Consider the following 17227-nt stretch of genomic DNA (forward strand, 5'->3'; position numbering starts at 1 on the left):
TCTACGTCCACCGGCCAAACTACCGCCGAATTCACTGCAGCTACCATGAGGCGAGCACTCGAATATTAAACCCCTGCGTCTGGTTTTCGCGCTACACGTCGACGAATTCCTAGTGCAAGCGAGTCGGCGACGAGCAACGTGTGACGTAACTTACATATTTCTTGACACGTGCTCCCGACATGAGTTCCGGAAGATCATGAGATACATGGGCCAACTGATGGAGAATATGATTCATCCCTACGTGTAGAAATTGTTCATCGCCATTCCCACTTATTTCGTAGATTGAATAAGAAATGGGTGGCAACTTTAACACCGGTTTTCTAGTTTGTCGTTTTATTTATTTCCTTATGTCGCTGGTGGTTCAAAGTGAAATTCTGAACTTTTCATAGATGCAAGAAATTAATTCTATTGATGAGTGATGAAGAGTAGGTTCATTCTTACGTGGAATGGAATTTATTCATTGTAATTCCAAATTATTTCATAGATTTTTGAATAAAAATTAGTTGTCGATTGTAGCTTCGATTTTCAAGGTTCTGATAAACATAGAAAGTTAATTTGATGCTTCTTCAAAATCTTTTACCTTGTTTATTTCTACATGCATCATGCTTATGGGCGAACAATATTATTAACAATTTACTACGAGGTCTAGTGCAAATTGAATTCGTATAATATCAGATATCATCGATGATACATTTGTATCGTCGTTGAAAGGAACGAACGGATAGTTTTGTAGAATCTTGACAGAATTACAAGACTGCGATAACAACCGAAGGTGCAATAAGTTTTCCGAAAGTGGAGCACGAAAGCGATCAAAAATACGACTTCCGTTCTGCTACATCCCTTTCGCCAACCATGAAACACGTACTAGGAAACGCCACGAACCGACTACGAAGATAGCATGAGTGATTTCATTACGTCACGAGATAAAACCCTTTTTACGGATCGCAAGGTGCAAAAATCAAAAAATGAGAAACATCCTTCTTTTATTAAAAATTTTGTTACATCCCAGAATACAAAATTTAAGTATAGAGATTATTAATAGAGATTATTGGTAAAATTTATTGTACAAAGAGACTCAAGGATAAAGTAATATACACACATCCTTAAATTAAAATAATTACAATTTAAAATATTAACATTAATCGAGCAAACTTTTTACTACTTGATGAATAAAAATTATATCTTGGTAGAAAACTATAACGTGCTGTCGAGTGTACACAATACACATTATTGTTTGTCAAAGTTACTCGCATCAACCACAAGAACTCATTAACAATGAGTTAAACAGTCTGCTTTCAAATATAGGTCGCGCGGAAGTTGTTCATAATTAGGTTCGGTGAATTATACAGTAAATTACTTTTGTACATATAATGTAATCTAAATATTTCACTTCTTCAAATAACATCATCGCCTATGACATAGTATTTGCAGCGGATTGAAATAGCAAACTTGCTTCCTGCGTAAAATGAAATCTGATTTTTCGTGAGGAAACACGGGTGCGAAGGAATTTCAGTAGCATTATACAGACGGACAACCGTCTCAGGGGTTGTTTCCAGCCCGAGAGGTACGGAATGTAATAAAGTACGATGTCGAAAGCAACAAACTATATTCGGGGGTTCCTCGACGATTTCAATCTCATTGTTTTGCAAGAACGTCGCATTAGCGAGTCCGAATAATTTGCCGTGGAATTAGCGATGTTCGAAGCGAAAACTCGAAATTACCGGGTTAATTAAATTTGTACACCTGTGCATTAATGATGGACAAATTATCTAATATTACCAATAGAGGGTGCAGTTAATTAGCTACGAATCTAATTACGTCCGATAAGTTAATTCATCCTTACAATGAAACGTTAAATCAAATTACGATTAGTACTAACATCTAATTATTTAAGTAACAGTAATTTCTAACTGATTATTAAATTTTCTAATAATAACATTTATAATTTTCAAACTACGTTTGATAATTTACCGAGAATTTTGTTAAAAGCTTGTTCCAGTTTCTGCTATCTTGACAAGATTTATCATACCATACGATTACGTTTCCATTTTGTTCACGAAACAGCCACTCTTTCTTACTGTTTCAAGCTTTCAACGTTTCATTCAGCACGCCCTTCCTATTACTCATTGTCAGTTACCATGTTGGTGACTCATGCAGTTCTTAATACTTACAAAACCAACTCGGATATAAGCGCTATTATCGGAACATGATTTAAAGAATTTCCTCCTGTATTTAATGCGGAAGTGTCTTTCGGTGTTCTTCTCAAATAAGAACATTATACTGGCTTTTCGACTTGTTTGCGGAGTTCTACAGTGGTGAATTGAACACATCTTCTATCAAAATTTTGTGCTTATATTCCAAACAGAATAACTTCTCAAAGAATTATTAGGTTGATTTTATTTTTATTTACTTCGAGTTATTAATTTAAAAGTAACTAAACAAGTAAAAAAAAAAAAAAAGGAAACATTAAAGAGAAAGATAATAAAAGAAGAATTTAGTACTCATTTAAAAAATTGTAACTGATTTCGAAATTTCGAGAAATCAATAAAAAAATGTCGGGTAGTGCACTAAGTGATCTTCTTCAAACCATATGGAACATTCACCTGAATAAACTAAATTCATGGCTTCCTGAACTATCCCAAAATGGTTGTATGATGGACGGTGAGACGTGTTCTTGGTTAAATTAATAACGAGATGAGTTGATTTCGTTAACTATATTTACAGATATTTTAAAATGTAGAATACAAAATTAATCGCAAACGTTGCTCACTCGATGATATTCGTTATAAGATTGCGCGATACTGCGGTACTGACACTAATTGTTATGCTGATTCGTTATACTTATTCGTTCGACTGATAATCTCGATGGCTCGATACTGATATTGATTCGCATGACTGACTGAATGACTATGTTTGGAGAACATGGTCGTCTATTTATACTGGTCGAGGGGGGTACCAGAAAGTTTGAACTTGTCGCTGGTTGCCGGTTGCACGTAGCAGCGAAATTGTTTTGTCCAGAGTTTGTTTATTACATTATGTGCGTCGTACAGTGTTAATCCTCTGTGACGAAACAACTACGTGAGGCATCTTCGAATCGAAACGTCCTAAGACGCATATGCCGCTCATTTATATACCTCATCCAGTACGTCAGTTCTCAGCCGTTCAACTAACAACGAATTTCCTTAAACGAAGATAGATCACATAAATAAAACAGACAAGTTTAATATGAACATTCGATCTTACAATTATTTAATACAGTGGTTCAACGTTGTTTGTTTCCTTAAAAAGAAGCGTGACAAGACCTTGCGCGATGGAAACGCGCCAAAATGGATGCGCATATTTGTTTTCATTACACCTAAATGTCACGTATGTCCAGGCTTGGCTTTAGCGGCGCAAGTGATATAGTCGCAGTGAATAAGCTAAAGCGCGCGTTAAACTCAGTCAAGCGGGGAGTGGCACGTGTGCGGAAATCGTCCGAACGCGGTTAATCTTCGTGGTCTGGCCGTATATTTACGTTCAGCATGCCTCTGATCCACGAACAATGTTGGATCTTGCGCGTGGAAATTCTGCGTTCTGGTCGCGAAATTATCGCTCCGTTAACAGCTTCATACGCGAAGCGTTTCATTTGCGTTTCTCAGCACTAAATTGTATTGAAATCGTCCTGATGAACGAACTGTGCTACATTGTAATATTTCTAATAAGGCTGTAAGGTAAGGTTCTTTGCATTACCTAAACTTCAACATCTTAACTTCAGTATTGAGCTTTGCTCAAAATAATCAAACTTGTTGTATAGTATTAATTACATTTACACTATTACACACTGTTAATTACACTTATTAACTTTTAATGTATTAACGGAAGAATGAAGAAATATCGTATACTTTAGTTGTGCAGCAAGAGAAAGCGTCAAAAACTGATGATTTCGATTTGGATAATCGTACAGTAGGTATATAAGGTACCGTAGAGGAGCTCGTAGGTATGCTATAGCGGTTCCAGGGTCTTTCCGCAACGAGCTAGGTACGGCCACCGTGGTGTTTTAATCGGTAAGAGGCCGACACTACCCCGTTGCTTCCCCCAGAAGAGCGGTGGAATGTCCATGAAGATTTCTCCATATAAAAGAAACAAAGAAAATAAAAAGTATATAAGATACTAAGTTATGAAAATTACAGCTGAAAACATTAACATTACATGCTAATAATAGCCGAACATATTCCTTTATTTTAATAGGTAAAAGTTACATTCTCGTAGAAAACTGTGGCCGACGATCTGTCAATTAATACAACGTATTTCACTGCTTACAACGTCACTAATACGAAGCTGAACATGCAGTCTGTTTTCAAATAAGTCCTTTATATTATTTGACAAGTCAATTACGTCCTACTTCACTGAATTTACGCCACTGGTCAGTTGAGAGGCTCAAACGTAGATGGCTTAACAATTGTTGGGAATCAAGGCAAATTACTTACAATTAGCTTGACTCAAATAACCGGACTTCACTCTACAATAGAAATCGAAGAAAAACTAGTATAAGAAACGTCACAGGACTTGAAAGGACTTATTGTTCGAGGTCAAGAATTCCTTTATAAATCCACTGGCCCTTTGAACCAGCAAATCTTCTCTTTTTATAAGATTCAGTATTTTTTACTTAAGTTCCTTAAGACGGAAAATTTCTCCGAGATAAAAGATACGCCCGAGTGAAGATCCCCATTGCATTGCAAAGGAAAGCACGTCTAGCTACAAAGAAATCTAGTCCGCTTCTTGTTCCTTGCTCTTCGAGATTGCCAATTTATTGGCTGCGGAAGCGTTTGAGCAATGGACGGTTTGAAAGAAAGAAGAACGGTAGGTACCTTTGTTCTTAAGCTAGTTAGTAATTATCTTAATATGTCTATTTGGGGATTGTAGTTCAGATAAATGCACGTGTACTCGATGTGAGGATAAAGGATTTGCACTGTACGTGAGCTATTTACTTACATTTCTATATATACAGGTTTATTTTGATCTACGTGGCATGTTGTAGGAATTGAATTAGATGCGTTTCTATGACGATCGATTATGGATTGTTTATGTTGTGTGCCATAGAAACGGTTTTAGATAACGCTAAACTAATCCATACAGTTGGATCTATCAGGCAAGGACTTATGGACCTATTGATCGAAAGCTAGCTGCTAGCGCAGCGTCAACTGTCGAGTTTGATACGTTTAGTACGGTAACATATGTGAGCAATAAAATTTCCGTTTTAATCGTTACGATTTATCGTAAAAGTTTAGAGCTTGATATTTCTACCTTTGAGTCACGAGGAGGGTAAGATGAAATAGCCGCAGTCTATCGAATCAGAACCACATCCAGAACGTCACTTTCATAACTTAACAATATTATGTATTTATATAATATATAATTATTATTGAGATATGTGTAATTTTGTGTGCTACACTAGATTAGCCGCGTAATAGTGACACACATATATGAATATGAGTGTGTGGGAAAATGTGCGTGCACAGCGTCTCGTAAAACAGAAGAATGTAACTGTTCCATTGGTAGTGTTATAAAGAAGATGGTGAGACAAAAAGAGTGCTGAGACGCGTGCAAATATGTATCGACGAATATCTTGTAAGTCACATATCAAATAAATCTGAAACTATTTTGATATCAATTCTAAGTGTAATCTAAGTATTCCTATACACTTATTTCAGCGACTAAGATCCACAATTCTCAACGATTATATATTGGGTTGGCAACTAAGTGATTGCGGATTCTGTCATTATCATCTAATTATCACTCAGTTGCCGACTCAATAATATTAGGTCATCCCATAAGTTCGTGCCGACTTTTGTGTGTACATTTCATGTGTCGATTTATAAACATACGGCGATAAGGGACCAATGCATTTGAAAAATGGGAAGAAGTTGTACAACGAGAGGGGATTACATTTTTTCATGAAACTGAAAGGTATGTAAACAATCTTAACATATATAACCGCTCGAAAAACGGAACGAACTTATGGAATGACCTAATACCATTTATATATTATATATTTACATAATGTGTAGAATGTGTGGTACCTGCTCAAAGTAGCTATTTTTTATTACACCGAGAAGACGAAAAAGTCTAAAAGAATGAGAATAAAAAGTATGGTACATAGAGATCATGTCAGAAAGGACACGAGTTACAATCGAGCCAAGATGAGAAACACCATCAATTATTAACATCATTTACATATTTATTATCTTAGGAATTAATAAATTTCGATAATACAGTGCGCTCACGTCTCTTAATTTGATTAAAAACGTGAAAGGTATTGAACGTTTTAAATGGTCCTTTCTCTATTCGTTTTCACCGATAAATCCGATTAGAGTTGCTAATTGAACGTGGTATATAAATTTGCAGAATATTTAATCGAAACTAAAAAGTACTAAGAAGTAAAAAATGTACTAAATGTGGAGATTAAATTCTGGGCTTAAAAATATAGAATCAAACACCACGTCGAAGATCAGAGGGCGGATTGATTTTCCACGAGACGGAATTAAACGTTCGCTTTGAGATTTCATTGTAGAAACCGTTCTTGTGGCCGGCACCGATCTTAACCAGGGTAAAATTTTTATCGCTGTGTGAAACAGTTGGTCAACTTCCGCTTCGCACGATTACCCACGCTGCAATTTATGGAAGTTATAAATGTTGTGCCGCCACGAAAACATGAAAAGCCTATATGCTTCTAAGCGAGAATTTACGTTTTTAACAGAACGCTATAGCAATCGTAAAGCGCATTGGTTTAATGCAGTTTGCATTTTATGTTTCATCGTGATAACTAAAAATATATTTATACGCAAATCGGCTTTGTACATTACAAAAAATTTTGAACATCAATTGGCGAATTTCATTTTCCGCAGATGTTATTTACGGCGCTATGGAAATAAAAATTTGGTGCAATGTTTGTCTCTAGAAACTGAATTCCGAGATTTAGAGATGTGAGGAAGCATCGACTAGTTGAGATTATAAATCGAAATGTGAAAGAAGAATTTATAGATACCAAAGGTTTCTGGGCGAACAGATATATCTTGACAATGTGGAAGTTTATCTGGATTGAGTAAAAGAGATTGTAAAATAGAAAGAAAGGAAGAATGTGTGAGTAAAAGTTTATATCCTGTAGAAACTATGTGTGCGGGATAGAAGTTAATTGGAACTGAGAATGGAACAGATTTAAAGTCGGGTAGCAACGACATGGCTTATAAAAATCCTACGTTAACCACATATTGGATCATTCTTTTTTAAACCTCGAAACTAGACCTATATTATTTGTTATGACCTTTCGTTTAAAATTACCTTATCTTATTTTCCTATCTTATGATCTCACCACACAATGATCTTAACCATTTGATTCACTGTATCATCAAACACCTTCGAAGAATCAAACTTGAGATCGTCATAATATTTGCGGGGCAACAAGCGCGTATGTTGAAAACCACGCGCATCGTGGATCTCGTTATCGATGATATTCGACATCCGAGTTTTTTTACAACTCACAGCTCGCAGCCTCCACCGAATACATACGCATCCCCTGTATGGAAAAATAAAAAAAAGCCTAGCCTTATTTCTTCTCTCGTACGATTATATTCGCCATCTGCATCCGGATGGAATTTTAACGTGGAGGATCGTTGCACCGTGGAGTATTAAGCCCAAAATGCGGAGTAAAATTTTTTACTTTGTTTCCAACATAATTAGATACACACGTAAAATGTAAATATAAAAGAAACATAAATATAGAACATAATACAATTTAGCACAAGAACGCTCAGGAAATTTCAAAAATGAAGAAATAATTTATTATTCATTACCATATATATTATTCGTATTTTTTCTAGTATAGAATTTTCATATTAAAAAAAAAGAAAAGATTTTACTATTAATTTTAAAATGATTTTATTTTAATAAATCATTAATGTGTGCGGAAAATGCTTTTTTCACTCTTGTAAACAAGTTCATAGCATATTATCCATAACGTACTAGATGTCCCTACAACCTCCATATATTATAAGAAAGGAACATGCTTTTGTTTTTAAATGACTTTTAACAGTATGGATTCTGCTTAGCTTCTTCCACCGTGCATTTCGCGATCGAACCGTGTCGCGTGATGGATATATGTGAACGAAAGATTCGTTCTCCTCGTTACCGATAATACATCTCAGCCGCATATATCCGGTACCTGCAAATTACGTGGAGCCTACCTATACAGTTGACAGCGAACACATCCTTCTTCTAGACTTCCTATTTTCCTCCTGATATTTATGCAATCTCTTCGACCGCGCACCACCCGATATGGCCGTAACGAAGCGGATTTACAGTCGGAGATAAGTCGTCAACCGCGCGCGCGGGGGCGTTCTCCTATCCAGGAAGTTATTCGCGTCACCAGGCGATAGTTCGTCGGGAGAGTCAGCTGAACTTACAGGCCATTCCGCGCGTCGCAGTTTGCGCGATGCAGTCTCTGGTACTCCGGCCTCGCATCGGTTCCACGCCTCGCCAAGATTTATGAAGCGCGATAACCTAGACGGTATCCACCGGAGAGAGCAGAGCTTGGGACACTGGATTCGCGCAATAGAATGCTCTCAGCGTGTCTCTTCTGTCCGGAGATGAGACAAACCTTTCCGTCAACTGCCAAAGTTGTACATACTGCGGCGTTTCTTTCAACTGGGGCGATTCCCGATGTGTCGACGTGTTACTTCTGCTTGTAACGATGACACACGCCTACAGGGATTTCTTGCAAACGTGGCACTAAAAGAGAGAGCTTTTTCTTCGGTAGTTCTTGAACTTTTTCGCGGAGAATACATATTTGTCTTTTCCTTGTCGGAGACGTTGAATAACAATATTTTTTTCCGATTTGCCAAACGCTTACGCAGTCTGTGTGATCGTATTAACCCGTTACAGTTTTCATTTGGGGATTATACAGAAAAATTTTGTTTTTTTATCATGTTTGGTAAAAGCTTATATATTTTGTATGAACGTATTAACTCATTATGGTTTCCATTTAGGGATTATACGAACAAATTTTATAAACTTCATAACGATCATGATGTGCATTAAGAATTTGTTTTTAAACTAAACAGCATTCTGAAGACATATTCATATACTGAATATCTATATCTATACTGAACATCTATAGGATAACTTAAAAATAGAAGAAATTTGTATAGAATGTAATAATAATTGGATTAATAGAAGGTTCTGTTATTTCATCGAGTTCTTTTTTTTAAAGAAATCAATTAAGCTTCAATATAACATCGCTATGTGGCAACTTTCTATATGGCAATTAATTTACTTCGTCACTGCAGAATTCTTTCTTTTCATTGATAAAACATTCAAACAACTAAATCCAGAATATCGAACATTATTCCTATCAAAAAGTTCTACAAAGATATAAATAAGGTACCAATCTATCCGAATAAAGCTCTTCTTAAATCATCTGTAGCATATAATACAATGAGCTAAGATATCATTTATTATAGAACAATTTATTAATCTAATTTTCAATGAGAAAATTTCTCCAGCAATATTTTCTTCTTTTCACAATCTGCTTTCAATAATTCATATTTTGACAATTAAGATATATATATATATATATATATATATATATATATATATATATATATATACGCTTTAACGTTCATAATAATCTGTACGCTTTAGTCGATTTGTGATAACGTTATTTAAATTTCACCAAAATTTGTACAAATTGATGATGAATTATTAATTAGAAGTAGAATTTATTAACTTTGTATAAAACGAGCAGACTGTAAAAAATTTTGAGCAAATAAAGTACATTTCAACTACCTGTGATATGTAAAAATTTTCAAATGAGGTTGTAAGCATACAAGCAATATTCCGATCAATCTAATATTATAATCATTAACATAGTTATTATTTTGCTTGTGAAAGTCATGTTGAAATATGTTTCCCTTTTGATAGGTGCAAATAAGGCAATAAAGTGAATTTACTTATTGAGGTTTCATACGCGTACATACATAGATGGCCACGTATCGACCATAAATTCTTGAAATGAAAGATATTCGGAATATTTTCCAACGGCGTAGATCATATTCTCGATCAAAACACTCGATTGTATCCGTTGAATACACCCATGCACAATATCGTGAAAATCGCGTACATTGCTGCACCTTATTTTCGTGTTCCGTCAAGCAAACGGAAATGTTCATCAAACAAGTTTCCAACTAGTGTTATTAAATGTCATTCATTTCAGTCTGTAACCTTTTGCATAATTGCTTCGTTTTCAACTCTAATTGCAAAATATTTTTCGAAAGTTTCCTGGACAAAAAGAAGCAATTATCTCGTTGTAATTTAGTAAAGCTGTAAATTCATGAGGCAGTCGTTTGCAACAAATTACATAATAACGAACTCCCAGTTGTAGAAAAACGAACCTTTTTATCTCCCACGTTTAATTCCGCATCGAATATCGTCCCTCCTATAGGAAGAACTACGACAGTAATTCACAAAAATATTCGAATACTCATCACAGACAATTTTTATGATTATATTATCTGCGTTATACGAAACATTCCGCAATTTCATTGGTACTGTGATGAGGTACGCCTGTGATTATATTCAATTACATTATTGAAATTTGAAAACAATCTGAAAATTTATATAGAAAATATAAAACATTCCTTGCAAATATACACGTAGTAAAAGATTATTATAGAATAATGATCATGAACATATAATTAATGTCAAAAACGATCTCACTAAATATTGTGGCTTACTGATATATTAAACAATTAAATGTCGAAATATTTCAGTGATTTTGCAAAGTATATGCAATAAATATCTTGTAACTTTTATATAGACTTTCAGATTCATAACTTAGTATTCATTATTTAATTCGTAAATTAATTAATTAATGTAATGATGATCTTGTCTCCATATCAAAATCTAAACTGTACTTTATTCGAAAAAAGAGTTTCAAGTAGAACTTGTCCTATTTCGAAAGGGATATCTGGCGATGATCGAGGATCTTATCTAGGTAGATGCACCTCGAAGACTTCAGGGTGATCTTTGTTTTTCTAAATAGTACGATACATTTCTTAGACGCCAGTCGATGCAGTTTTTTATTCCCTACAGAAGAGTATACAGGTAATTGATTCGAAAATTGATTAGTTTAAAAGATATCTGAAATTTAATATTGTAAGACTTGTCGTATGAATGGCAAGGAAATTTGTATTAGTTTTTATTCAGTAATAATACTAATGTATATACAAAAATACAAATATATACATAAAACAATATATATAATAAACAAAAAAAGAATCTCGCAAGAGTAGCGATTATTCAGGATCGAGGTAACCCAGCTCCAATCAGTGTGCTCCCATGTCTCTTGGGGATTCTCCCGGCTCCGGGTCCAACAGTAACCTTGCGGCCATTGCTTCTTCTGGGGAAGGGTCGATGTTCACCAGACATCCTAACCGTCTCAACATAGAAAGTTGGGCCACAAAGTGTCTCAGCGCTTGGTTCGCTTGGTCGCGCACGTCTGACAAGCGGATTTTCCTGGCCCATGGTGCCATCCTCGCAAATTTCCGTGGCAACAACCGAATCAAACTTTTGTTGCAAAAGAATAGCTCTGTCCCAAAAGCTAGCACCCTCAAAATTTGCTAGCATGGCGACCAGCATGCCTGGTCTCAAACTTTTGGCCTTCGGCCAGTACGCCATAGGCTGCACGAGCATCTTCCAATTGAGCGTCTCGGTTATTTTGGACCATCCTTCTATGCGAACCCAAATGGTAGTAAGCGTCTCGACTCGCACCACCCTGACACGAATTTTTTCTCGGAACAGATTGTTCGTACGTTGCAAGATCTCCATCTTCCGAAAGTCTCGTCAAAAATTTCGAATGTCAGTGTTTCTCTGTGCTGATTTGCCTAGTCACTTCTCGAGCTGAGACGATGCTGTGGATATGCCGGTACTCGGACTGCCCTTATATAGTGGATGGATGTTATCTTACATTTCAAGTTATAGTGGGATTACAGTGGCTCACTCTACTACTCATTCGCTCATCGTTTGAACTAAATGATCTTTTTCATTTGTCTTATCTCACACTTTTCTTGTCTTCGCAACATTTTATGACAGTGTTAACAATATACAGAAAGAATATATAGAATTTGTTTTTAATACGCCAGTGTCAGATATCAATTGTTGCTTTTCGTTAAAATAAATATACCATTATTAGATGCTGTTTTTAACATACCGATCCGTATTCTTATAATTTTCTAGAATCTTCAACCTCAGAATGTCGCCTCAAAATAGAAGATGAAGAGCGATTTGCTACAATTCAGAAACAGACTCGGATCACGATAATATACAAAATATGAAATCAAAAAATTGAAAGTTTTAGGCTTGAATGTAATTTTTTATACAATTGATTAGATTTAACAAAAAATCATCGTTCTACGTTAATTTAAAAAACTACTGCTGAGATAATGTAGGTGCCAGTAGTTTTAAGGTGCATTTTCAGTTTCAGACTCCGCAGCTCTACCTAGGTTCTTCTAATACCAGAATTTTATAACTTTTATTAAAGCACAATCAATTGAAATTTTGTTCTACAAACTCATTATATTTCTTTCTATAACCTTTTTTCGCATCTGTATGTCTTTGAACAATGACGCTCAATCTCTCACGAGTTTCAAACACATTCATCTCATTTCTAATGACCTCCCATTACCTTACTTCATTTTCTACCTGCAACAACAAGTTCGATTCCACGTTTCTGTTAGATCCAATTAACACGGATAATAAAGTAATTTACCCACTAACCTTTCCGAACAAACTCTATTTCACGACAGGGGCTTCATATCTGTTCAAATTATGAAAATTAATTTTTATGAAATTTCATAATATATATTTGAGGGGGGCTATATATATCCGTGATAGTTGTAGTTGCCGTGTAGTTGTATTTTCCTCCTAATTTAGTTACGTAGAAAAAAAATCGGACTCCGGTCGCCGCGATTCGAACCCGGTTTCCGAACGTTCGTAACCTAAGGCGCAAACCACTGCGCTGCCGTCGTTTTTTTTTTTTTTTTCGTTTACTGTTGCCAGTACTTGAGTATTACATATGTTTGTTGTTTACAATAAATAGTGAACTTCGGTTGTGGGGTGGTTCTGCGCTGCCGTCGTCCGACACTAGTTAGTGTCGAGTGGTGGTATTTGGCTTGTCGAGTGCCGCCACATATTTTGTACAGTATGTTGCACTAAAAAGTTTTTGCAAGTGGTCAAATACTTTCGTGAGCCACTGTACTAAGCTCTGTTGTTCGTTTCATTGCTTGAATGTGCTCCTTAATTTTCGTAACTTTTATACATGATTTATCACTTCGCAAAGCACACACTTGGCGGCTATGCAAAATTGACATTTCACTGTAACCACTTTTCGTCGGTTAAACGACTCGTATCGACAGAAAGTCAAGTGTCTTCAGACTGTTAAAACGTTTTGCTTTTTCTCGATAGTCGTCGCCGAAGTGAAAGAGCAGTTAAAGCAAGCAAATCTGTACGTCGCTCCCGGGCGAGCGCCAGCTTGGTAGTAAAACGGACTGGTGGAGGAACTTCGACAAATCCACAGCAAAATTCTGCGTGCCCTAATAGAATCTGCGGTTTAATTCGCGTGTAAAAGCCGATTTTCCATGGACCGCGTATTTTACAGTTTCAAAATAGTTTCAGAAATCCTATTACGTCGATTACGTCACACACAATTCTCCTGCGATAGGAAGTTTCGTTCGATTGTAAGAGATAATTCTTTTTTTCACGAAACGATTATTAAACACAATGTGCGTGTAAAGTGGACTCGTAAAGTTCTATTTTCCTCCCTGAAATTCCGTTTATTCCGACGTTCAATTTAAATATTATATATTATTATATTGTTTTGTTTTATGAATGAAATGAAGTTTTTGAAGGATTGTTTCAGATTTTATACCAAATATGATGAAATGGCTTTGTGCAATATTGCACTGGCCAAGGTAACCGTTGCTACATCACGCTTGGAAGGTTGAACACGAAACGTAATTATAGAATCATTTGTTTCAATTCGGAAAAATCAGTGAGATACATTTATGGGATATCCGACAACAATTTCCTTTTTCTTTCTTAATCTCTCCCTCGTATCGTTATTTTTGGAAAGTTAATCAGGCAGAAAAAGTATTCGAACGTGCGAGCTTGAATATATATATATATATATATAATTGCACGTTCAAATACTTATATATATAAGATCAAATTTGACTTGTGAAAATCGATCGGTAAACTATGAACATTTATGGTCCTGTCAACGAAATTGAACTAATATTACTGATAAGATTGCACAAGTCAGAAGTTACGGATTATTAGTATTAATAAATTTTCTTGCATAATTGTGACTAAGCTAGTATTAAAATCTCATTTGACGTAGAACTAGAAAACCGTGACAGTGAAGTTTATAGGATATTAAATATTTTTAAAACACCGTACATATAAGTATTTCGTACTTACTCGATGAGAAATTTCAAACGAGACGAGCACCCTTTGAAACCTTGAAAGTCTGCGAGTTCTTTCAGCCTTGGAACTTTCGATGGCCCCGGAAGTTCTCCAACTTTCGAAACCTATAAGAATGGTAGAGTTAAGTTGAAATTCCCACGATAAACGAGATTATTGTAGAAAAGTATGAATATTAGCAAAGATGAGGAAAATAAAAAAAGATAGTAATTCATACTAAATCCACGATTAAAGTGGATTTAAGAAGATGATAACGCGAAATGTAAAAATAGATTATTGCGATATTAAACATCGTTTTGTGCATCAGGAGACGTTTTTATCGGGTAGCGGTTTTAACAATAAACGCACAACGTCTATAAACACGAAAAGAGAAGGGTCGTACGCTAAGAAAATGCCATTAAGATCGATTTATCATTGTCTTAATTAGAACGATTAATCATGTCGGGTCGTTTATTCGATCGCAGCTTTAATTATCCCTCGTTAACATAAAGGTACTCTGTTCTGTTTCGTAATGTCAGCTCCCCCCGGTATCCTGTACTTAATCGACATTCTCTAACGAAGTTTTAATTTTCACTCGCTCCTGTCGCTTTGACAGCTTTTCCGAGTCTCATCCTCGCCAATCAACGCTAACAATTTGACACTTAACAGGCAGAGGATCTCTGGCCAGTTTTGAGAGTGTAGGACATCCAAAGAAGAGAAAGAAGTCCTCAATTAGCGTGATTGAGCTTTCTCTAAATGTATTTAGTGCGGATACCGTCGAAAAGTTTCCAGTGAAATTACGAAAGGCCGCTGAAGATGCGAGACTTTCTCGTGTGGTAATGAACCAACGATCGATTTCTCGATGACTCACGAAGATTCTAGTCTCGCCCATTCTAACGATATATTCTTTTGAGTGTTGTTCACGATCTCGCGAATTATTATTCCCTTTTTTTCAAATTTTCTATTCTTATATTTCTTTTCTATTGAAGAATAGAGAGCAAATGAAATAGAGAGCTTGAATAATTTAAATTTGAGACACGTAAAATCTCTAATTAATAGAAGAAATACATATTAATCAAACTTTTATGAAATGCGTTAGAAGATCCCAGAATATGCCAGAATATCGTGTTTCGTGTTCGTTAACGCATATCGTTTTCTGAAAATATCGCTGGAAGTTTAACATAAATAGCAAGAGAAAACGAGTAGCTCGTGATTAAATCAACGACGCTGGGACCAGAAATACTATTGTAACGAAAAATTCTAATTGTAATAAATCCGACGTTATTTTCTTCCTTTGAAGATTAATTATAATTTTATTGCAAATTCAAGATTTTCTCTTTTTTTGTTTTGTTCATCTACAGTTTCTATATATATATATATGTCGACGAAGATATCAAATCTTACGTTCACCTTTTCGAGATCAAAGATACTCTGCGGTAGACAGTTAGCTCGACTAGTTGATTTAAGGTGTATGTATATATGTATACATGCACTTCAAAATCAAGGATTTCGGTCGAAGTTCATCAGCAAGTACGCGAACCGCTCAACGAATCTGTTACAAGGAAGCAGAATTCAAGCTCCGTTTGATGTCTGCGCCTGAGGTCCAATCGCTTTAACTATTAATGAGGCTGCTACAGACGAGCTAGTTAATCGACTACAGGAATTTTCTAATCAAACACAACACCGCGGGCAAGTTGGAGGAAATTGACCATTATCGTAACGTAACACCGATCTCGATACTATCGTCCTGTTTCATTTCTTAAGGAAGGGATAAACTATATATATAAATACAAATCGCTTCCAAAATTGAGTTGTCGATCAGTTATACCCATTGCGATTAATTATCTTTCATCTTGTCTCCTTATCAAATTTTTTCGAACAACATGCACGAGTCTGCTGTTTCCGGCGTGTTAATTGTCTAATTAAGATTGGGGTCCAGCGAGTTAGCGACCAAAGAAAGAGAGATAAATGGAGGACAGTGGATAGAAGATAAGGTAATGCCGTTGGCAGGAAAGCAAAAGTTCTCAGCCAGAAAAGCCAGAGTGGAGCAGCAAGTGGTCGTATTCTCAGCACTGGGGGCAACTTCCAAAGGACCTCCGAACTTCTTCGATCCGCCGAAACTCTACAGGAGTTACTGGAGTATCCTCCGGGTCAGCCTGTTACCAGATCGTGGACTTTGTCGCAACACAATTTTCCTCTGAAATTTTCCGCGCGCATGGCGACATCGCTGTTTATCGTGACTTTGGAAACTATCAAGGAATACTTTCAAGCTCCCCTTCGAATAAGGATCCTGATTAATTCCGCCTTTGTGTTTATCTCTTTCCTCCATCATTTCCCGTTCTTTCAATTTTCGAGCATGATGAAATCCCATCAAGGGTAAAATGTTATCAGGTTACTCGTACAGATTAATTACTGTTAAGTACTGAAGGCATTCGAACGAATGTTTGAGTTTGTCGGAATTACTATAAAATATACGCGATATGGATAAATCGTGTAAAGACGAAGAGCGTAACGCGTTTGCCCAAGATTCTAATTAAGATCGAGCGATCGTTAGCAGCATCCATCAAGGACACAAGATCGTTAGAGTTAGAGCAAATTTAATTAAATCTTACAATAAAATCGCCGGCTACGATGAAATCGAATTACTGTAGATTTTTCGCGCGATATCCTGAGTTGGAGGCCGAATATTATCGGACTGGGCGCAAGAAGGAAGCGATCTGCTCCTTCAGAGATCTCT

The 17227-nt window shown here is 36.0% G+C and overlaps 1 protein-coding gene across 1 annotated transcript in view; it reads right to left on the reverse strand.

The window, feature by feature from the left end:
• Positions 1 to 17227, reverse strand: part of LOC100649795 (glutamate receptor ionotropic, kainate 2) — a 151999-nt gene that overhangs the window by 104154 nt on the left and 30618 nt on the right. The window contains exon 2 of the mRNA XM_003393272.4: positions 14509 to 14618. The gene's annotated coding sequence lies outside the window, so the exon portion shown is untranslated. The remainder of the gene's footprint in view (positions 1 to 14508; positions 14619 to 17227) is intronic.

This window comes from Bombus terrestris, chromosome 1 (assembly GCF_910591885.1).
Source record: "Bombus terrestris chromosome 1, iyBomTerr1.2, whole genome shotgun sequence".
Lineage (NCBI taxonomy): Eukaryota > Metazoa > Arthropoda > Insecta > Hymenoptera > Apidae > Bombus > Bombus terrestris.